The sequence below is a fragment of the Myotis nattereri genome (assembly GCF_964212035.1).
Source record: "Myotis nattereri genome assembly, chromosome: 12".
NCBI classification, from domain to species: Eukaryota; Metazoa; Chordata; class Mammalia; order Chiroptera; family Vespertilionidae; genus Myotis; species Myotis nattereri.
In genome coordinates, this window is record NC_138087.1 from 14654941 (window position 1) to 14678191 (window position 23251).

Consider the following 23251-nt stretch of genomic DNA (forward strand, 5'->3'; position numbering starts at 1 on the left):
CGTGGAGAATTTCAATTTAAAAGAAAAATTGTTTTCTTTTATACCAAGTAACCTACAGGGTTACTTCTTGGATGTTGACTGATAGTGCCACAAGGTCATGTATTTCAAGTCAACGTCACTAAATTTGGTTGAATTAAAAAATCCACTAAAAAGAGAGAATAAACTTTTGAAAACATTTCAGGGCCCGTGAAATGTCCCAAAGTCATTCTTTGGTTATAGTTTTGAAATCCAACTTGAAAGACCATCAAATATATATATATATATATATATATATATATATATATATATATATATATGATTTAAAGATTATATACTTTTTATAATTATTAAGAGATATCAATTAAATTTAAACTGATCTTAGTATTTAAAAATTTTGGTTGGGGTCACAGAATTTATCCTCTTTTTCAGTTAGACCAATAAGCAACATATTTTGAATTCCTAATCATTTCAGAGAAAATAAAAAAAAAATAGCACTAAGGGCTACAGCTGGGATGGACCCTGCAGGGCTGGATGGTGGTGGCGGTGGCAGCAGCCATGGTGGGGAGGACAGAACCCACTCCCGGTGGCCATTCAGCATCATGCTCTTTGCACAGCCAGCCTACCACATCCAGCCGCCCCTGCCGCCGGCACTCAACAGTGAGGAGCCCCGGGCCCGGCTGGCCCCAGCTGCCGCCTGGGCCCCCGTGTGGCAGGACCGCACCATCGCCTCCTCCCGCCTATAGCTCCTCGAGTACTCCACCTTCATGGAGGTGCAGCGTGACCCCAACTCATACAGCAAACAATTGTTTGTGCCCATCGGCCAGACAAACCCCGCCTACTCGGACCCGCCCCTGGAGGCCGTGGACGTGCCTCAGATCTACGACAATTTCCCTGAGAAGGGCGGACTGAAGGGGCTGTACGAGAAAGGCCCCCCAAATGCCTTCTTCCGGGTCAAGTTCTGGGCCGACCTCAACTCCACAATCCAGGAGGGCCCAGGCGCCTTCTATGGGGTCAGCTCCCAGTAGAGCTCAGCCAACAGCATGACCATCAGCGTCTCCACCAAGGTGTGCACCTTCCGCACGCAGGTGGTGGAGAAGGTGGAGACCCAGTCCGCACAGCTGGAGAACGGGCGCTTCGTGTACCGCATCCGCCGCTCGCCCATGTGTGAGTGCATGATCAAAGTCATCCACAGGCTGAAGCAGCTGCCCGAGAGGGACATGATGAACAGCGTCCTGGAGAACTTAACCATCCTGCAGGTGGTCACCAGCTACGACTCCCAGGAGACCCTCCTCATCATCGCTTTTGCCTGTGAAGTCTCCAGCAGCGAGCACGGGGCCCAGCACCACGTCTACAAGCTCATCAAAGACTACGGTGCCCTCTGCCCCACCACCAGGACCCAGGACGAGCCTCTTCTCACACACCTGCCTGGCACCTGGGGGTCCAGGATTGAGGACTCCTCTGCCTGCCAGGCCTCGAACCCAGGGCCAGGAGGCCTCCCCAATGAGTTAATGGCTCCACAGAGAAAGCTGTTAAATTGTGAATAAAACTTAAAAGTAGGCAAAGGCAAAAAAATAAAAATAAAAGAATAAATTTCATTTCAACCTAATCAATTCCTCACGAGGAGTTCCTCTTTTCTCCCCTTGGCGTCTCACATTGCTACTTCACACACTGCAGTACAAATAGTATCCTAGCTCCCACATGCAGTGCCAGTCACTGCTCAAAACACATTGTTTGTGCAATATATTTAATTACAACCAAGGTAATAGGTAAGTAGTCCGATTTTTATTATACAATTGAAGAAATAGAGTGCCAGTGGATAACACTTTGTCGATTTAGGGAGACAGTGTTAGAGATGGAATTTGGACTCAAATTCATGCAACTCAAACTTTAGCTCTTTAATTAGCATTTAAAATCTCTCCCATAAAATACCCAATTAATAAATGTCTTTGGAATCAATTAATTAATCAATTAATTAATCAAAACTACCTCAGGTTGCCTCAGTGCCAACGATTTGTCCTGCCTAAGTTCTCTGAGTGGCCATCAAACAGGAATGTAAATGCACAGTGTATGTGCTTTTTTTGTAGTTAGGGACTTAAAGGAGCCTACAGATCATTTCAGAAAGCACCTTGCAGGCTTCACCTTAGTGAAGTCATATGATACCTTAGATGGACTTCAAAATAATCCCAAGGGAGTGACATTGGGTGACGGTAATGATAAAACAAGACAGAACAGAAACTGTTGAAGATAGTGATTGACATATTGGGTTAATTATACTGTTTGATCTGCCTTCGAAAACCATCGTAAAGTCCACAATTAAAGGTTCTTTTTTTTAAAAGCAGCAATTTCGAAAGCTTTTATCCCAAATGCATTTGGTGGAATGATGTCTCTTTTACAGGACTAATAATTCTGAGGAAGAATAAGATAAAATAAAATAATACATGAGACAAGATAAATATGTTAATGACATTAGTTCTCTGAGAAATATTTGAAATTGATGGCTACAGCATTCCAGGTCATTTGAAAGGTTTTTGATTTCTCTCTTCTCCCTGTCTGGGTGATGGTGGCAACTGACTACTGGGCCAGCACAAACCTGCTTACAACCCTGCTTCAGCCAGGCCCTACACCCGCAATCATTTGCCTCTGCTGTTCTTACAAGCTGTGCATCAACCTCTGTCTGATGTAATCACTTTATTGGTCAGTCTGAACCCCTTTAACAATTACTCTTTCAAACGCCCCTTTACTTTCTTTCAGCTACTAACATGGCCACATGAATACTTCTTGTGGACCTTCAGCTACAGAGCACATGACATACCGAGACCCCCAAGTGCTGTGCTCTGCAACCTATTCTCTTCATTCTGAGGCCACACTTCCCACAGTTCTGCTGCCAGCATGTGGCTGAGTGCAGGAGGGATAGCAAAGCAAGTCCATTTCTGGGAGACATGGACTCCTCTGATAGACAACTTTGGTTGACGACACCCTAAGCACCCGCTTAAACTCCCCTAGACTGTGTAGCAGATCACATTTCCACCCAACCTTCCCTCTCTCTCTCTCCTTTACCGGGAGTCAGTGCTGTATTGTAATCTGATGTCTAACTCTCCCAGACATCCCAGGCTTCTACCCCATTTTCTCTCATAGGTGCTTTCATAATAAAAACCCTTGCTTGTTTCATCACCTTGGCACTCCCTTCTTGGAGGACTGCTAATGATATAACTACGTATGAACAGACTCCCTAACTCCCAGTCACTTGTAATGATAACTTCTTTAGGTTTGTTTAACTCTTCAGTCTCGTATGGATTTAGTGTTTGACGCTTCCCTTCCTCCTGACTTCTGCCAGAGAAGCTTGGGTAGTAAGGGGTAGTATCTCTTTGTTCTCAAGGCTGCTCTCAGGGCCCTCTTTTAGTTGTTGCCCTTTCGTTAAATCTGACTGCATCTTGATGCTCTCTCTGTTGCAAAGGGAAATCAGATACAGGTGAGTTCCTTGAGGGGCTTTGCCGGAGCTTCCTCCTGTCCCCCTTCCTGTCCCCCAGGCTGCACAGCTTTCTGATAAGGAAGTTCCGATTCTAGCTGATGTTCCTAATACGCTCACCCCAACCCAGCCCCACTCGCATGGAAAGCAGCCTTCTCGGGTCCTTCTGGGGTGGAGTCCTTCCAGCGCAGCTCAAGCTCACCTCCTCCTAAGTGTCCAATAAACACAAAACCGCACACATCCTTGCAGCACCCAGAGCTGGAGGCTGACGACTAAGCAGCTGCCTCCTCCCCCCTCCCCACCCCTTCCCCCACCAGGGCCTCCTTTTCTAATCACCTCACTGCTCTGTTCAACAAGGCCCAGGTGTGGGTGCGGCCATCCCTTTGGTACGCACTTGACCGAACACTTCCCAAGGGAAATGCAATGCCAGAGCCCTCTTCTCTCTCAGACACCCCTCATCTCTACCGATGATTCACTCAGAACCACATTCACAGAGCTCGTGGGTGGGGAGCAGGCACCTCCTCTTCACAAGGCATGCCTCTGCTTTCAGGCTCTGACATAGGACCTAAAGGAGTTCTTTGAAAGAGCGACCCTCCCTGGAGCGGTTTTCTGTAAACGGACAGAGGAAAGGGGATGGACAGTCTGAGTAGCAGAGCATATGTGACCATGGCACCGGGTCCTGGGAAGATGTCAGCTACCAATTATTCAGGGCTTCCTTTAGAATGTGGAAAGTGTTTGAAACCTCTTTGTCATCAGGGTGATGTCCCAAAGATCAACTCCAGAGAACAAAGCTTCATGAAATATTCGCTCTCCTACAAAGCACAGATTCATCCCTCTTTGATACTGTATCCCCTTTTGATACTGTATTGCTGGCACTTAATATCAGTAATTCTGGCTTTTAAAATTTTTTATTTATTGATTTAGGAGAGGGAGGGTGGGAGAGAGGGAGGGAGAGAGAGAGAAACACTAATTTGTTGCTCCACTTATTTATGTATTCATTGGTTGACCCCTGTATGGGCCCTGACCAAGGATCAAACCCACAACCTTGGTGCATTGGCACAACGCTCAAACCAACTGAACTACCCGGCCAGGGCTATCACTGGCTTTTGATTCTACCTTGATGCCTTTCATTGGAGTCCTCTTTAGTAATGTGTTTTCTGGATCTGCTATCCCTTCAATGTAACTCAGGAAATATATGGAAAGATTTTAGATATTCGCCTTCATGGACACACTCCTTTTATTGACTTTTGGAATGAGATCTGAGTAATTTTTATTTCATAATCTTTTATCCACCTTATTTGCCTTCTAATTTATTAACATGTGACAGCAGAATGATTTCCAAACTCAGACATCTTTGCCTCATGACACTCGTAAGATATTTTAAAATAGCAGGTCCAGTCTCTTAACTAATGGTTTTTCTGTTCTGAAATATTCCGGGTGCCCCACCTACTGCTTTGAGATTATTTTCCTTGTGAAGGAGTCTGTCAAGTTTCATGATTATAACACTAAAGGGGGCGTCCCTCCCATTTCTTAAGTACTAGTGCTCAAGCATCGACATATTCTGAAAGATTGCCATGTCAGTTATGTTCTGGATGGTTGTTTCAAGGATTCAGCTCTCATATAACTGATACAGCAGCAGGCTTAGCTGCACCTCACTGCTGACCAATACCTACTACATACGCTTCCAGGGCCTGGCCAGCATGGCTTTTTGGTTGAGCATCAACCTATGAACCAGAAGGTCAGGGTTCGATTCCGGTCAAGAGCATATGCCAGGGTTGTGGGCTCAATCCCCAGTGTGGGGCATGCAGAAGGCAGCCGATCAATGATTCTCTCTCATCATTGATGTTTCTATCTCTCTCTCCCTCTCCTTTCCTCTCTGAAGTCAATAAAAATATATTAAAATAAATAAATATGCTTCCAGTGTTTACTTCCCTTATATTTCAGCTGGTCTCAAATACATCCCCCATATTCCTGGTCTACCTCCAATCAATAATTATTTTCATTTGTATGATTATTTAGAAATACTAGAATTCAAGTTCCTATAAATTCACTTTAACTCTGTTAGACCTGAATTTTCACCTGTATATAAAATAATGGAATAATTGGTAGGGAAAAAGAGGAAATGAGGACATGGGCTATCCAAGCCTGTTAAGGGGCACCAATCTTGCCATTTATCCGTCATTGAATTTCTGTAATTCTTCCTACTTCATGAAATTTTCTTCCAATTAAACCTACAAGGAAGCACCCCACATAACCTCAACTCATGCATGAAGCTATGAGGAATGACATTTTCACAGGTAAAAAGACAGCAATAGTCACAATTCGAAATGAGAAAGGCAGAAATTTTATAGCTAGATTCAGTAGTTTTGCTCCTGGTTTTATGAGCATTTTAAAATAGAAATATTTGCCACTTTGTCCAAAATTATGTCTCAATAGAAATGTTAGGGTAATTTTTAGTTGCCAGTTTTGTCCGGTTAGTGTTCATTCTTTTTAATTCAGTCTTGACAGATATGATTTGGAGTTTTATTCCTAGTCAGTTCTAAAATTTCCACAAAGACACAGCCTGATAGAAATTTGCAGCTGGGAACATCTTTCTACCACACGTTGTGTTCTTTTTACCATCCTCTGCCCTGTCCTGAGGAGCACGTTGGCTGTCTCACCTATTTGCTCCTGTGACAGGGCTCATTGTAGATTAACCTTCTTCCTTTTGGGCACATTCCATGTCGAAATCCAGGAGTTTACTTTCTTTAGAGAGGCATTGTTCTTTAGTCACCAACATGTCTATCTCTCTCCCCAATAAGCCTAGAGATTTTATTAAATTCTCTTTAATGTATTGCTTCCCGAAACTTAAAGTTATCATAAAAAAATCCCAGATTGAGTTAAACTGAAACCATAAGATGATCTTAAAAAACAAATAAACAAAAAAATAATTATCAAAGACAAAAAGAGGGAGGGAGAGAAAGAGCTAAGAGGAAGATAAAGGACACAAAGACACTAATGCAGTCACATTGATGAAGACAACTGCAGGGCCGGAGTAGTGAATGGCCAGCTGATACAAGAAGAAAAACACCCTCCTTGATGCTCCAATGGATAATACGTCAGGGCATCCAGCCCAGTAGTTTCATGTTGGTGACTTTACACATGCATTGTGACTTCTTGAGTTTCATCACACTCTCTTCCTGTCACTAACCGTGTTTATATGTGTGCAGCGGGTCAAGAGGAAGCATATCAGCCCAATATTCCCAGCGTAATCTGCATTCCCCTTACTGTAAAGCAGCTATACCCTTTTCCACAGGCTTCAAACACACAAACTACAATTTCTCTTCGCCTAATTGGCTCAACGTTAGCACAGTAATTATTGTCGTTTCCCAACATTATTTTAGGAATTATGTGGAATAAATATGGCACAGTGCAATTTTCTTAATATTTTATTTCTGATAAGATAGCTTCATTTTCAATGGAGAGCATCTTATTCTTGGGAATAGTTTATGAGTTTCATATTTCAATCACTCTTGGGAAACTCCTCCATCATCTTCCTAGGGTCTCTGTGCTATTTATTAAATATAATAAAAAATGACTATAGCTACATTTACTGAGCCCATGCTGAATTCCTGGCCCTCTAAACAGTTTTCAAGTATAGTCTCACTCAATTTGCAAAGCAATTTTGTGAAGGAAATAATATTCACTCCATTTTAGAGACTATAAAACTAAGACTCTGAAATTTTAAAAAAGAATTGTTACAAAGCTACAACTATTTAGAGTTTGGAATTTTTTTGCATGTTTTGTTCCCTAATTTTTCATTTCTTTTTTTAGTACATAGACTTATTAAAACACACACACACACACATTTCTCTAAGCTCATCTTTACATTTTTTAGGAAACTTCAAAAAGTTCACCTTACCTTAAACATATTTACCAAATCTCTAGTCTACCTCATAGGTATTAAGCTACTTTTGGTCATATGTTAGCTAAGAAAATTTAAAGTTTAGCGGAATGCACATGGACATTTATCATGCCCAGATCTTGAGAATTTCACTTAAAAATTTGTTCCCTAAATGAATGTCCTCATAGCCAGACCTTGAACCACCAACAGCTGCAACACACAGCACTGAATATTAGTATAGACAATGGGCAGGGACACATGTCTGATGTGGAAATAGATTAGGTTAAAGGACACAGAACAGCCTTCCCAGTGTAAGAATTCTCGGGTCAACCAGACCACAGCAGGCCTAGAATCTTCCTACTCCCCATACTCTTTCTGTCCTCACCCTTTTACCATGATTATACAGTCAGTTGGAGTTACCATACAGCAGGTCCTGGAACAACGTCGTTTCATTCAACATTCTCTTGTTATAATATTTATGAGATGCTGTAGGAATTTAACTATTATGTATATCAATTAGCCTATAGTAAAATCGGTTTTATTATATGTCATTGTGCTGTAGTTCTAAGAACCTATCGACTACATTAAGTGAGGACTTACCATATAACCATCATTAATTGAATCAGAAAGTCATCACAAATCTGGAAAAATGTAAGATCAATAGAGAGAAACAGATCCATGAAAGATATATAGATATTGAGCCTACATCTTGTTCCAAAAGGAAGAAAAAAATCACACACCAAAAATATTATTTTTTCTACCACTTGCAGGAGGAGACATGTAGGGGTGGGGAACACGGCTCAGTTGCCCCAGAGAAAGGACTCTCTGTTCACTATCAGAAATACATCCATGTTGACACCTCTCCTCCCCTTACTAAGGTTTGTATGCGCCTCATATTTTCCTACAATATCTTGCTATTTCTCATTAGGTACATCTTCTCTTAGAGGATGTCTATTAAAAAATCCATTACTATACGTTTGTTAATATTTTATAACAAAATGGAAAAGTTTACATTCATCCTTCAAAATAATGTGACACTCTGGTGTGGGCTGAAGAAAGTAGATTCTCTCTCTGTGCTTCCTTTTCTACTTGCATTGCAAGTGAGCTTTATCTGCCAAGTCCAAGACACACTGCTCTAGTGGGGGCTCTGCCTGGATTCCTGTCTTGTTCACAAATGGGTCTATGTATCTGTATGCCAAGCTGTGGGTGGGGTTCCTGGTTCCTACACTTAAAGTGTCTGTCCACTTGCCACAATGTTCCTCAAATCTATAGGATTCAGAATGGTTATTGATATTTGCTTAGAAGGTCTGAAGTTTGAGAGCTCGAAAAGTTATTTTTCTCTCCAACAAAACTTGATCAAATTTATGTTCTCTGCTCAATAAAATACCTCTTAATGGTAAAACATCATGTTCACAATGCAGAGTTTAAGACCAAAAGATGGCTGTACAAAACTGTGTTGAAAAAAGCATTTAAAGAGTGCCTTGGGGAGGCTGCCTATATATCACAGAAAAATTCCTGCATACCAGTCTCTAGGAAAAACCTCCCCTAACTCCTCCAGGCAACAGCTCCCTACCCTCACTCCTAATCCACGGATCTTTCTTTTTGAATGTTTACTGGTGACTGTCAGACAATGGAAAACCTGAGTAGAAAGCCAGGATATTGAAACATGTTATTTCAAAATTAATATAATTAGAAAATACTACAGAGGGGGCTAACAGAAAATAGTAGATAAGTTAGCATTACTGTTCTGAGACACTTTCTCTGGTTGCCTCTCCTTGGGATCTGTGAGTAATAGACTCCACAGCTTATTGCTGCTGGCCCGTAACCCATTCATACATATTCCATGAGGGGTTGGCATCATTTTGAAAAACCATTTCCTCTTCAGGGGCATGTCCTTCCAGGTCACCATATCTACTATTGCTGTGACTCCTATCGCAGAGTCATTTCAACTGATTGACATACATGAATAAGCCAGGCTTTCTGTATGCCATGATGTTATAGCACTCACAGACTGACCTGGGGTTGAAGAACTCCTAGCTACCTCACCATCTTACCCATTAGGGCTCTCCAGAGAGAAACTCTGTGTTGGGGGTGAGGGTGGGAGAGGGCGTGAGAAAGAGACAGAGAGAGAAATATTAAGTTGGGTGAGAGTCAACTCCAGCTTTCCTGCCCAGCTTGTGCACACTCAAATACTAAATATGCAGACCCCTCCCTCAACTCTTGGCCAGTATCACAACCGCTCTCTACATCCTTTCATTTGCTCTTGAGTTTTCTAGATTCTTTGGATGAAAACAGACCAGTGATTTTTAAATCGGTGTGCTTTTCTAATATATACATGTTAAACTATGCATTACTTTCTAAGAAATTCCTTAGCAGCATCCTACAAATGTCATACTTTTTCAAATGTATCATTTAATATGAAATACTTTCTAAACCCCTTTGTAATGTCTTTGGCATAGTGGTTACTGAAAAATATGTTGTGTCCTTTCCAAATACTTGAGGATTTCTTAAGATAACTTTTTTTTACTATCTTTTAAATTATGTGCTTTTTTTCAGAGTATCTTAATGTTACTGATTTTTCAATTAATTTCATTTTGGTCTGAAAACATCTACACTAATAAAAGAGAAAAATGGTAATTGGTGTACGGCGATACCTTTTTCATTGGCTAATCAGGGCTATATGCAAATTAACTGCCAACTAAGATTGGCAACAAGATGGCGGCTAATTTGCATATGTAGGCACAATGCAGGGAGGCGAAAGGGAAAGCAGGAAGAAGCCCCCTGCCACTGACAGTGATCTGAAACCCAGGGGGGAGCTAAGAGCTGGGGGGCAGGGCAAAGGCGGCCCTCGGGCCGCCTTTGCCCTGCCCCCCAGCCATGATCTGAGAATCAGGCGCCTTTGCCGCCCTGGCCAGTGATAGCAGGAAGTAGGGGTGGAGCCAGCGATGGGAGCTGGGCACAGTTGAAGCTGGCAGTCCCGGGAGCTAGGGGTCCCTTGCCTGGGCCTAAAGCGAAGCCCACGATCGCGGCGCCCCCTGCTGCCACTGCAGGTCCCCGCTGCCTGGGCCGGACGCCTAGGCCAGAGGCGTTAGGCCTTGGCAGGGGCGGAGCCTGCAACCCCAGGGAGCTGGGGGTCCCCTGCCCAGGCCTGACACCTCTGCTGGAGGCCTCAGGCCTGGTCAAGGGGCCGATCCGGTGATTGGTGATCGGAGGGTGATGAGGGTCAACTCCTCTGGCCGAGGCATCAGGCCTGGGTGGGGGGCGGAGCCGGGGATTGGGGGGATATGATGGTCCCCTTGCCCAGGCCTGAAGCCTGGGTCAGAGGCGTCAGGCTTGGGCGGGGGGTGGAGCAAGCGATCAGAGGGAGATGGGGGTCCCCTGCCCAGGCATGATTCCTGGGCCAGAGGCCTCAGGCCTGGGTGGGGGCCAGAGCCAGTGATCGGGGGGAGATGGGGGTCCCCTGTCCAAGCCTGACACCTCTGGCGGAGGCGTCAGGCCTGGGCAAGGGGCCGATCAGGGGATCGGAGGGTGATGGGGGTCAACGCCTGAGGGCTCCCAGTATGTGAGAGGGGCAGGCTGGGCTGAGGGACACTTTCCCCCCCACACACACACCCAGTGCACGAATTTCGTGCACCGGGCCCCTAGCACTTTATAATTTCAGTTTTACCACTTTGAGATATTTATGGTTGAGTACATTATGTATCTTAAGAAGGATTCTATTTGTACTTAAAAATATGTATTCTCATTTTGTTGGGTTTAGACTCCCAAAATGTTTCATAGATCATATTGGTTGTCAGTGTTCTTTTGCTACAGTAATTTCCATTACCCTAAATCTTTTACTCTTGAGATACATTAGGGATATTAACAAACATTGAGGTTTATGATCCTGTGATTTATCTATTCTGAGTTACCCTAGATGCTACATGACTTGGTACATATCTCCAGTATGGAGAATATTTTATATCATTTCTATTGACCTCTGCCTTGTTCTTTGGTGTTTTCTACAAAGTTTTTGTGTTTTTGTGTTTTTTTTTAAGCATGCATCAATGATAGCCCGTAGTAATAGGTAAGCTAACCCCCTCCCTCTCAGTTCAATTATCAGTGAGTCTCCATAACTGAAGACTGGAAAGCTAACCATATTCAAATCAAAGTATGATGGCCAGCCTCTCCTCTAATGCTTCCCTAAAGGGGACTAAGTATAGCTTTTTTAGAAATCAGAATGCCAATGAACAACTTCATCTGTTTTAAATAATTTCCTTAGAGACATCCCTTGGCAAGATTTCAGGACTCTGTGACTTTAGCATATTTTTTGTTTTGTTTTTATTCCTGTTTTTGGTGTGAAGGGGATCAATCTAACCTCTATCACTTCTAATTCCATATATAGATGATCATTTTTTTGAACTATGTATCTTTGACTTATTAAATATTTCAAAAGTTCATTTATTTGCTGAATAGGCCATCAAATCAGGAGAGAGTGAGAGAGAGAGAGAGAGAGAGAGAGAGAGAGAGAGAGAAAGAAAGAGAGAGAGAGAATATGAGAGAATGAGAATGAGGATGAGAATAAATATACAGCCTTAGAATAGGAATGGCCAGCTGGAATTTCTTTTAGAATTTTATAGAGTGCAAGTCTGCTAGATACATATTTCCTTAGGTTTTACTTATCTAAAATAACTTTATTTGCATCCATTTTTGAAATATATTTTCACTGGACAAAGAAAATTAAGATGGCACATTTCCTACAGTGCCAACCAGCTAACGTGATTTGTACATGGATGAGCTCTTCCTCACCCCTTCAGGTAGCCATCAAGAAAAGGATCTCACGTCACATTACCCAATGTAGCCACACAGCTTATCATGTGATTTCCCTTATTTCATAGCCTTCACAAACACCCACATTTTCCTCCACATGGTGGCATAACTTCTACATGACATATGTTCCATATACTACCTTGCGTGGTTCTTAATAATGCATATTCAACTTGAAGATTTAAGCTTAACTTTAGTAGGGCACGCAAATTCTTGGAAACATTTTTTGAGCCTCACAAATGGGTAACTCATGAGGCGGTCCTCTGTGCCCTCCCTAGGATTTAAATCCTCTTAGTGGCGTGTTACAAATACATATTGATGCATTTACTGAGCTCTCTGTATGCATGAGGACTGTCTCAATTACATATAATGTCTCTTTAAGCCCTGCGCTTCCCCCCTACCCCCGCCAACACACACACACACACACACACACACACACACACACACACACACACGCACATGACATATGGGAGCTTTGACTTACTTCCTTTCATAGATGTTGAAACTGAGGTGCAAGAGTTAAGTATTTTTCCAGAATCTCTAAGTTTATGAGAGCTGGCCATTTGGTACCTCCTTTGTCTGACTTCAAAATCAGGGTTCTTAAGCATGACACACAACTAACTGATAGGCACAGAACAGGTTACCAATTAAGTTCTGTTGATTGAATGAATGGTGCCATCAAATAATCAAGCAAACAATGAGACTCTCCCAGAAAGAGTGACCGCAGCAGCCTCTTCAGTCACATCAGTGACTCCAGAACAAAGACAGTTCTCTGTACCAGCTTGCTTGTATGAAAATTTCATAGCAGGAAGCGGTATGCAAATAGGATTTTTCCCCCCTAAAAATAGACTGCAAAAATTATCCCAACTGGGCCATCTCACACTGGTACGTATTTCCAATGTTGAAAAGTCCTTACTCTGTTACTAATTGCCTGACCTTATCACCTGGCATGTCTGGCGCCTTCTCCCTTGTCAGTAAATCCTGAAATACTTGCCGCCTCTTTCCCTAGAGCAACCTGGTTATCAATAAACCTGTTAATATATGCTCTGGGCTGTTAATCACAAACTGGTCAAGTGGATTTCCCATTTACCACACCAAATAGTGCATGATAAATGCTCGGATCCTGATATTTTTAAATATGCTTGTGGATATGTTTTCATTTTAAGTGACAGTTCAAGCCAGCTGACCTGCAGGCTAAAGTAAAAAGCTCAACTAATCTCACCAGAGCTCTGCCCCATATTGAATCAAATATTCAATATTTATTTTCACTATCGATTCTGCCCCTTCTGATAGGCATGTTCATCTGTGCTAGGTTATTAGTTACTCATTCTTCAAGCCCGAGCAGTTCTGTTTCTCTGAAAGGCTAGAATTCTGAGCAGCATCTCCTGGCTGCCAAGCTCAGCCCCATTCAGGGGTATCCTGGGAAAAACTCCCTGGGTTTCCTTATAGCCTTTTCTCATCCACTTTCTATTCCTGGTGTCTACCGCTTTCGCAGTGCTCTCTGGAATCCTTTCAAGCTTTCTCCCCATTACAGTGTAATTTTTCATTCATTTTACAAATGCTTATTAAGTACCTAATTTGTGATTTTTTTCGTTATGAGGAATGCATTTTTGAACAAGACAAGATATTCCTCCCATAATGAAATATCTGTTCAAATAGCAGGAGGGGACTTGGTAATACGACGATAAAGTAAAATATACATTCTATATTAGATGGTGCTGCATGACATGAAAAAATAATGCCAGAAATGGGGACAGGAGTGTCTGGATGTGGAGACAGACTACCATTTTAAATAGCATGGCAGTGGAAGAAATTACTAGAAAGGAAACATTTTACCAACTTGCTCTGGGAGATGAGAGAGTGGACCATGAGGCTCTCCAAAGGAAAATTATTGTTCCAGGCAGAGAGAATGACCACTTCATTCTCCTCAGACCCTTAAGTTGATCCCTGTTTTTCACCTTAAGTTTAAATAAATTGGTTCTGAAATCCAAGATAGAACATAATAGAATATCTTATATCTACACTAATAAAAGAGAAAAATGGTAATTGGCATACGATGATACCCTTTTCATTGGCTAATCAGGGCTATATGCAAATTAAGTGCCAACTATGATTGACAGTTAACTGCCAACTAAGATTGGCAGTTAACTGCCAACAAGATGGCGGCTAATTTGCATATGTAGGCACAATGCAGGGAGGCGAAAGGGAAAGCAGGAAGAAACCCCCTGCCACTGACAGTGATCTGAAACCCAGGGGGGAGCTAAGAGCTGGGGGGCAGGGCAAAGGCGGCCCTGGGGCCGCCTTTGCCCTGGCCCCCAGCCATGATCAGAGAATCAGGCGCCTTTGCCACCCTGGCCAGTGATAGCAGGAAGTAGGGGTGGAGCCAGCGATGGGAGCTGGGCATGGTTGAAGCTGGCAGTCCCAGGAGCTAGGGGTCCCTTGCCTGGGCCTAAAGTGGAGCCCACGATCGCGGCGCCCCCCGCTGCCACTGCAGGTCCCCGCTGCCTGGGCCGGACGCCTAGGCCAGAGGCGTTAGGCCTGGGCAGGGGCGGAGCCTGCAACCGCGGGGAGCTGGGGGTCCCCTGCCCAGGCCTGACACCTCTGCCGGAGGCCTCAGGCCTGGTCAAGGGGCCGATCCGGTGATTGGTGATTGGAGGGTGATGAGGGTCAACTCCTCTGGCCGAGGCATCAGGCCTGGGCGGGGGGGCTGAGCCGGGGATTGGGGGGATATGATGGTCCCCTTGCCCAGGCCTGAAGCCTGGGTCAGAGGTGTCAGGCTTGGGCGGGGGGTGGAGCAAGGGATCAGAGGGAGATGGGGGTCCCCCGCCCAGGCATGATTCCTGGTCCAGAGGCCTCAGGCCTGGGTGGGGGCCAGAGCCAGTGATCGGGGGGAGATGGGGGTCCCCTGTCCAAGCCTGACACCTCTGGCGGAGGCGTCAGGCCTGGGCAAGGGGCCAATCAGGTGATCAGAGGGTGATGGGGGTCTACACCTCTGGCTAAGGCATCAGGCCTGGGCAAGGGGCAGAGCCAGCAATCGGAGGGGTCTGGAGGTCCCCTGCCCAGGCCTGATGCCTGGGCCAGAGACATCAGGCCTGGGCTGGGGGCAGAACCAGTGATGGGGGGAAATGAGGGTCCCCTGCCCAGGCCTGACACCTCTGTCAGAGGCGTCAGGCCTTGGCAAGGGGCCGATCCTGCGATTGGAGGGTGATGGGGGTCAACGCCTGAGGGCTCCCAGTATGTGAGAGGGGGCAGGCTGGGCTGAGGGACACTCCCCCCCCCCCCCACACCCAGTGCACGAATTTCGAGCACCGGGCCCCTAGTACAATATAATGAGACATGGCTGTTACTAGACTAACAATAAACATAAATATGGACACTGTACCTACTGCACTTTTTAAAATATGACATTCCATCAAGTATTCTCCTTGTATTTAAATCAATGTCTCTCCGCCCGTACACTAGTGAGCGCTGTAGGGAGTGGGCACTGGCCCTGCGCATTTGTAGTATGCTTAGCAGCACCCTAATCTCTACCTACAAGATGCCAGGAGCACCCACATACACACACACACATTTATGGCAACAGAAATGTCTCCAGATATTGCCAAGTGTTCTCTGAGGAGCATAATCATCCCCCATTAAGAATTGCTGATTCTGAAAAGAGCCATGCTCAGCAGCCCTACAATTTCTGTAGTTACGTACACCCCAATAAGGGACAAGCTTCTCCCCTCGAATAATGTATAATGAGGCACAGTAAGCTCTATTGTTTAGAGTGGCTTGAAAAGTCATTAAATAAAGCTTCCCCCAAATTCATGCTGCTGCTTGTACACTATCCCCTTGTCACTAAGGGGCTTTTACATGCAGAGGATGCAATATTATAAGACTTGGGATAAGTGAGGTGGGGCTGAGGGTTTTACCTTCATGGTTTAAAGTACAAAAAGGTTTAGTGAGAATCCAGAAAATTCTAAAGGAGTTTTATAAAGTGCAATAAGAGGAGAAAATCTGGAAGTGGATTCTCTGAAAACTAGCCATGCTGCACACACAACCCACCTTTATCCTCTCTCTATTTTCCAATAGCTTTATCTCCCTCCACTGGCACTTCCTCAAGTCATTTAAAAACTCTCCTTCCTATCACAATGTCATCCAGACAAGCTAACCCTGAAACTCAGGCTGGGTCATACATTCTGTACACATTGACTTCATTATATCCCACAGCGTTTCCTGGACTCTCAACTCTCTTCAATTGCAGGCTGGCCTCAGACAGCCCCTGAACCAACAATTCTCCAAAGTATTCCTCCAAACTAAAGAGTTAACTTAAAAACAGTGTTGCCTCCACCTGTATCCGACTCTGCTCAAACCTCCAATCACTCTCCAATTCATAAAGACTCATAAATTTGTTTTCCTCCATTAGATCTTAGGGTTGCATTTTAGTCCTCCGTTTCTATTTAGTGTGCTAGGCACCCTTTAACCTCACAAGAGAGTTGTCCAGCACCCAGCAGAGTAACAGAGTGGCCGAGCATTCTAGCGCTGGAGAACAGGTTGTGTGCAGTACCAAACCCCAGACAAACGGGGGACGGTCTACGTAGCCACTCTGCACCCCCACCTCCCAGTCCGACGTTCACTTCCTCACCGTTGGGAACTGTCCCCGTCCAGGTGACCCTTGAACAATGAAGGGGTTAGTGGCCCTGATCGCAGCACGGTCACAAATCTGTGTGCAACTTAAGTCGACTCACGTGGATTCCCAAGAGCTGACCGAAAATAGAAATCCAAACATTTGTAATTCCATATTTAATTTATACTCAGTAGAGAAAACATTGAAGACACTAAGGCAAGAAAATGAAAAGAAGCTAAGAGTGTGGGGGAGGGAGGAGTGAGAGGGAGAGAAGAGAGAAAAACTCTGAGAAATTGAATCCTCAAAGGAGAGATGTTCCAAATAGAACACAAGGTGAAGCCAAGGCTCTGTGAGGAGCTCCATGTACCCTCCTCTGCGTTTCCACATAACAACACCCCTTGGCACTGCATAAACTAGAACTTGTTCTTGAAAGTCCTGTCTCTCTGCTTCTACGATCAGAAGTTTTTTAGTTTGATGTAGTCCCACAAGCTGGTACTTGCTTTTACTGCCTGTGCTTTTCATGTCATATCCAAACCATTGTTGCCGAGACCAATGTTAAGGAGCTTTTCCCCTGTTTTCTTCTAGGAGGTTTGTGGCTTTGGGTCTTATGTTTATGCTTTTAATCCACTTTGAGTTAATTTTTGTAAATGGTGTAAAAGAGGAGCTCCATTTCAGTTTTTGCATGTGGTTATCCAGTTTTTCCATCAACATTTATTGAAGAGACTTATTCTTTCCCCATTGAGACTTGCCTGCCTTGTCAAATATTAGTTGACCATATGCATAGGGGATTATCTCTGGGCTCCCTATTCTATTCCATTGGTCTATGTGTCTATTTTTATATGCAGTCATTTTTTAAATTATGATTCATATCAATATGTAGTAATATCAGATATTTTATCAAGTCAAAAGGTTCAGAGTGTCTGTGTGTATATCTGTATCTGTGTTTGTATGTGTGTATGTATACTTAGAGAGAATGCAAATTATAGATTAAACCAGTATGAGTTGGGAAAGTGGGCAGACAAAAAAAAACATAAAGACCCTTGTATACCATCCTAAGGATATTGGATTTAATCTTACAGGTATACTATTGAGGAAGAGAATTGAATAGTAGTGGGAAAGAAATAATCTTATTACTATCCTTTTTGCATTCATTTCTTTTCATACTTGTCCAAATAATAAAGAAATTAAATTCGAAAGTACTATGTTATCTGTAGGTTTACACTCTGGCTTCTAAAAGTATTTACTATTTTTACCAACCCTGAAGTACTAAGAATTAATGGCTGTGTATTAAGTAATTAAATTGAGAATAGTACTCTCTCCCTGGTTGGTGTGGCTCAGTTGGTTGGAGCACTGTCTGGTACACCGAAAGATCGCAGGTTCATGTCCTGTCAGGGCACATATCCAGGTTTTGGGTTTGATTCCTGATCAGAATGCATACAGAAGGCAAATGACTGGCTTCTCTCGCACTTTGATGTTTCTCTCTCTCTCTCTCTAATCAATAAAAAATAATTAAAACAAGCAGAAAAAACAGTTAAAAATAATTGTACCTTTGATATGGGCATAACATTCCCATTGCTACTTGCTATTTGTCATACACACCAAATAACAATTGACTAAAAGGAGCAATAATCTGTTTACAATTGACTAAAAGGAGCAAACACAGCATACGTTAATATATCCTTAGATTTTAATCTTCTGTATTAGGTTTATTTTTAGAGTCGGGAAAGTCATAAAGCTCTCTAGATAATTACCTAAACCCCAGGTTTTTCATCTTATTTTAAAGTCAGGCAGGAATGAAACATTCTTATTATCCTTTTAAGCACAGTTAAATACTGGTCTCTTCTGAATCTATATCCAAACTCTTGCTATAATTTAAACTCTTTCTTACTCTGTCTCCTCTGGAAACAGAAAAAAAAATCATTATCAAAAAATAGTCAAATAGTCACAGTGGGCCAACATCCTTTGCTAAACTGATCTATACAACTCATTATATCTTTCCTCATAAGACCTTGTTGTTATCCCATTAAGTACTTTGGTCATGCTTTGTAGGGCCTTTTCTTATTCATTCAAATCCTTCATAAAAATCAATTATCAGAATTGCAAAGCTAGGTTCACTGTTGTATTCATATAAGACTCAAATTCAATTCTGTTGATGCTACAAATGTCAAGATGGTTTCAAATTATTTTGTACTAGAGATATATCGTATAATCCCAACTCTGTAATGGGATCAATCAATATCTTTTATCCAATAAACATCTATTGAAAGTTTACTGTGTGTCAAACAATATAAATATAAAGATCCATCAAACAGGATAACAGACACTGAAATAAAGAGTCATATGTAGTATGAGAAGAGCTTCAATACAGCAGTGAAAGGGCAAAACATTTCATTTTGTCATAGTTTAGAGAGGAAGTGGTAGGAGATATTCTTAGGAAAAAAATATCACTTCGATTAATTCTTAAAAGATTTTTAAAAATGTTATTTAGGCCCTAACTGGTTTGGCTCAGTGGACAGAATGTCAGCCTGCGGACTGAAGGGTCCCAGGTTCGATTCCGGTCAAGGGCATGTACCTTGGTTGCGGGCACATCCCAGTAGGGAGTGTGCAGGAGGCAGCAGATAAATGTTTCTCTCTCATTGATGTTTCAAACTCTCTATCCCTCTCCCCTCTTCTCTGTAAAAAAGCCAATAAAATATATTTTAAAAAAAATAAATAAAATAAAAAAGTTATCTAGCACAATGAGAAAAAAAAAAGACACTCAAAACACAGTGCATGTAAAATATAAAAATTTAACCACAAATAAAATCAATATGTATGGGTCTAAATAAATGCTGGAATATATGGCTTGAAAGGAAACGGGAGACTAGATGAAATCAGTACAAATAGGAATGTGCAACATACCATAAAATTATTTCTGTATGAGACTCCATAGGATAAATTAACTGTTTCTAACTGAGGTGACTGTATACACACACATATACATGCACACACAGTCATATACATGCTTAGACATATATGTATCTCACTGAGTACAGAAAGGCTAAATAATCTGTGTGTAGATTTTTTTAAACTCCTTTGCTGAGGTATGTTTGACATACAGAAATCTGTACATATTTAAAATATACAACTTGATGAGCTTGGAAATTATAAACATCTGTAAAATTATCCCCAAAATCTATGCTATAAACACCTCAAATACCTCCAAAAGTATCCTCCCATCTTAATTTATTACTATTTTTTTCTGATAAGAACATTTAACATAAGATCTACCTGATTAGCAAATTTTTAAGCGTAAAATACAATTTTTGTAACTACAGGCATTAGCCATACAGCGATCTTTAGGACTTACTTAACTTGTATACCAACTTTCTACCTTTTGATGAATACCTTGCTGTGCCCCACTCCCCTTCTTTGCTCCTAGCAACCACCAGTTCACACTTTGCCTTCTATGAGCTTGACTATTTTAGATTCCTCATATAAATGGTATCGTTGGAGCAGCTACAACGGAAAACAGTGAGGAGAGTCCTCAAAAAATTAAAAATAGAACTGCCATGTGGTCCAAGAATTCCACTCCTCAGTACAGTATGTATCCGAAGGAATTGAATTCAGGATCTTAAAGAGACATCTCCACTCCCATGTTTATTGCAGCATTAATCACAACAGCCAAGATATGGAAACAACCCATATGTCAATGAATGGATAAAGAAAATGTGGAATACATTGGAATACAATGTAATATTATTCAGCCTTAAAAAAAAATCCTGCCATTTGTGACAAAATGGATGGACCCTGGGGTATATTATGCTAAGTGAAATAAGCCAGACACAGGACAAGCTTGTATAATGGTTTAAAGCTGATAAATATCAAAGCTGCAATTTGGATGTATATCTAATTTAAAGCATGCTTTGTTGCTTATAACATGCTGCCCCTGGTTCTAATTAGATATGGAGTGAACTGTCTTCCCCACTTTGTTACATACACATTTCTTTCAGATTTCCCTTTCCTTAAGACCATTTTGAACAGGCTGTGTCTCTGCTACACCATCTCCAAGTATTTTTCTATTAAATACAGAATAAAGTATACCACAGAATAAATTCATAGTCTGATATCCATTGCCCTATAATCTGCCCCAAAAGTTCCACTGCTCATATTGCTATTTCATTGTTCACATAATCAAATGTTGTTCTAAAAGTTGTTTCCCATTCAAAGGCCTTTTTATCAATATGGTCCTTTCTATCTTGAATGTCCTCTTGAGTATATAGGCCTATTAAAAGGCCCTCCCACTCTCTAAGGACTTCAACACACCTGTTTATAAAACCCTTTTGATTGATCTACTTTAAAGTTATCTACTCTGTGTATATGTACATATGCATTGAGGACACACAGATCCAAATACACTGTTTATTGATGAAAAATAAACTCTGTATTTTAAAAACAAATCATTATCTAATGTCCAGGGTTTTTTTTTAATTCCACTACCTTTCCCCCCAATTCTAGGAAACTATACTATGATTAATGTGCACATCTTTAGTTTGTTTATCTTGGTAGTAGAACAGAAATACTTCTCTGGAAGAACAGATACACTCCCTAAACTACCTATTGTGAGAAAGTGATTCAGAAATGACAGCGAAGCTATCATTTTTTGAAGATTAAAATGTTTTAATGGTCCAAAAATATATAACAACAACTTAGGAAACTATATATTCGTGATTCATGGATGTGCTTTAGAAATAGACCACTAACACATTAGTAAATTAAAAGTACTTTTTAAAATGCAGCTCTTTTGTTGTATTACTTGATAACAGTTGCAATGGCTGCTACTGCCCATATGAAAAGGTATGGACATGAATAATAAATTCATGAGGAATCGTTATATTTATGAATGAAGAGTAACTTCGCATATGTGTTAGTGCAACTACAGTAGATACAACTGGGTGCTAATCTCTGAGTGTTATGAAATTTTCTATGCTGCCTAAATCCTGTAATTTTTCTGATGTATGTCTCTCCAATGTGACTTGGATAAATATTAATTTGCCTGAGTCAGTCATGCAGTTCTCTCTCCCAGTTCCTGAGTCACAGTAAACCATGTAACTTTCTAGAGGGCTTCCAGGAGACGTTCCTTCGTAATTAAGAAGACAAATTAAAAAAATGTACATGCCCTTTCCATTCCGGTCTCTGGATTTGGTGCAAGAGGATATGATATTTAGGGTGCCGTCTCCAATACTAAGGAAGCTCAGCAATATACTGATGACAGCAGAAGAAAATATGGCAAGACCATTCTGGGACTGGATAACTTGCTGAACACTTAAGGCCTAAGCTTAGATGCATCTATCTTTTGACTTACTATTATTAGGAAACAGTTAATTCCCTTAACTTTAAGCCATTTTCAGTTGGACTTACTGTTTCCTACAGCAAAAGTTTCCTCCTTGACAACAGAACTGGTCATTTGTATGTGGGCGGTGCATCTGATCTGACCCACTCTGCCTTCTCCAGAGGAAAAGAAAAATCAAAACACAAAAGACAGGGAGAAGGATGGAGGGTGGGGCATGATAATTTAACCGAGTAGGGGATTCCACTTGTCAGTTCTTTTCATGAGCTATGGCCTGAAAACAGTGTGAGATGAAAGGTATAAATCCATTCTCTTTCCTCGGGGCCTCAATGCTCATGTCAGTCATTGTAGGTAGCCAGCTTCTCTGAGTGTGATTTTAATATTTGGTGCTTATTTTTCATACTAGTTGGCCCTTATAAGTCAAGCACTTCAAAAAATAAAGCAGTGATTTTCCCCATCACTAAAGGAAAACCTGTGTGCCCTAAACTTACTGAAAAAGGCTACGCTTCTTCCTAGGGGAGAACTCTTGATTGATGTCAGTTTGATTTGACAAAACAATCCCGCCCTAGCTTATCTGCAAAGCTTTTCATTGTGCTCAGAGGGCAGAAGTAGAGTCATCATTACCAAATTCTTTGAGCCTCACATTATAGCATGCACAACGCTAGTGCTTTACTTAGATTATCACACTTAAGTTTCACAGTCATTATAGGAGGTGTGGTCACTATCCCAGTCTTACAGATGGAATTTCCAGCTAAACTGAAGAATCTAAGGTTCAGAAAGATATTCCAGCTTATTCAGGTTTGTATAATTACTAAACAGTTAGCAATAAGCAACCATACTATTTATTTTCTCCAACAGTTAGGAAAAGTCAACCATCGATTGGCTTTCAGATAACAGATTGTTTTCTGCTAATGCAACTTTGTTGTCTTTTGGTTTATAGAAATTAAGGAGATACAAATTGATTTTATGTTATTTTGAAACTAGGGTGCTTAAAGGAGAAAATATAACCTGATATAGTGTTATTGTTATCATTGCCATAAACCTAACACATCATGGGCTGTTACACAAAAATATAATTAGCCTGTCCTTTATTATGAGTATCAAATTATTAGGGCAAAGAAAAGCTAGATGTGCAAAATAAGTATTATAAAAACAAATATCAAATTTTGTGTGTGTCTA

The 23251-nt window shown here is 41.8% G+C and overlaps 1 pseudogene across 1 annotated transcript; it reads left to right on the forward strand.

The window, feature by feature from the left end:
- Positions 1–491: 491 nt before the first annotated feature.
- Positions 492–1523, forward strand: LOC308528436 (transcriptional enhancer factor TEF-5-like; annotated as a pseudogene). The gene has a single exon. The product of its transcript is annotated as a transcriptional enhancer factor TEF-5-like (transcript).
- Positions 1524–23251: the final 21728 nt, after the last annotated feature.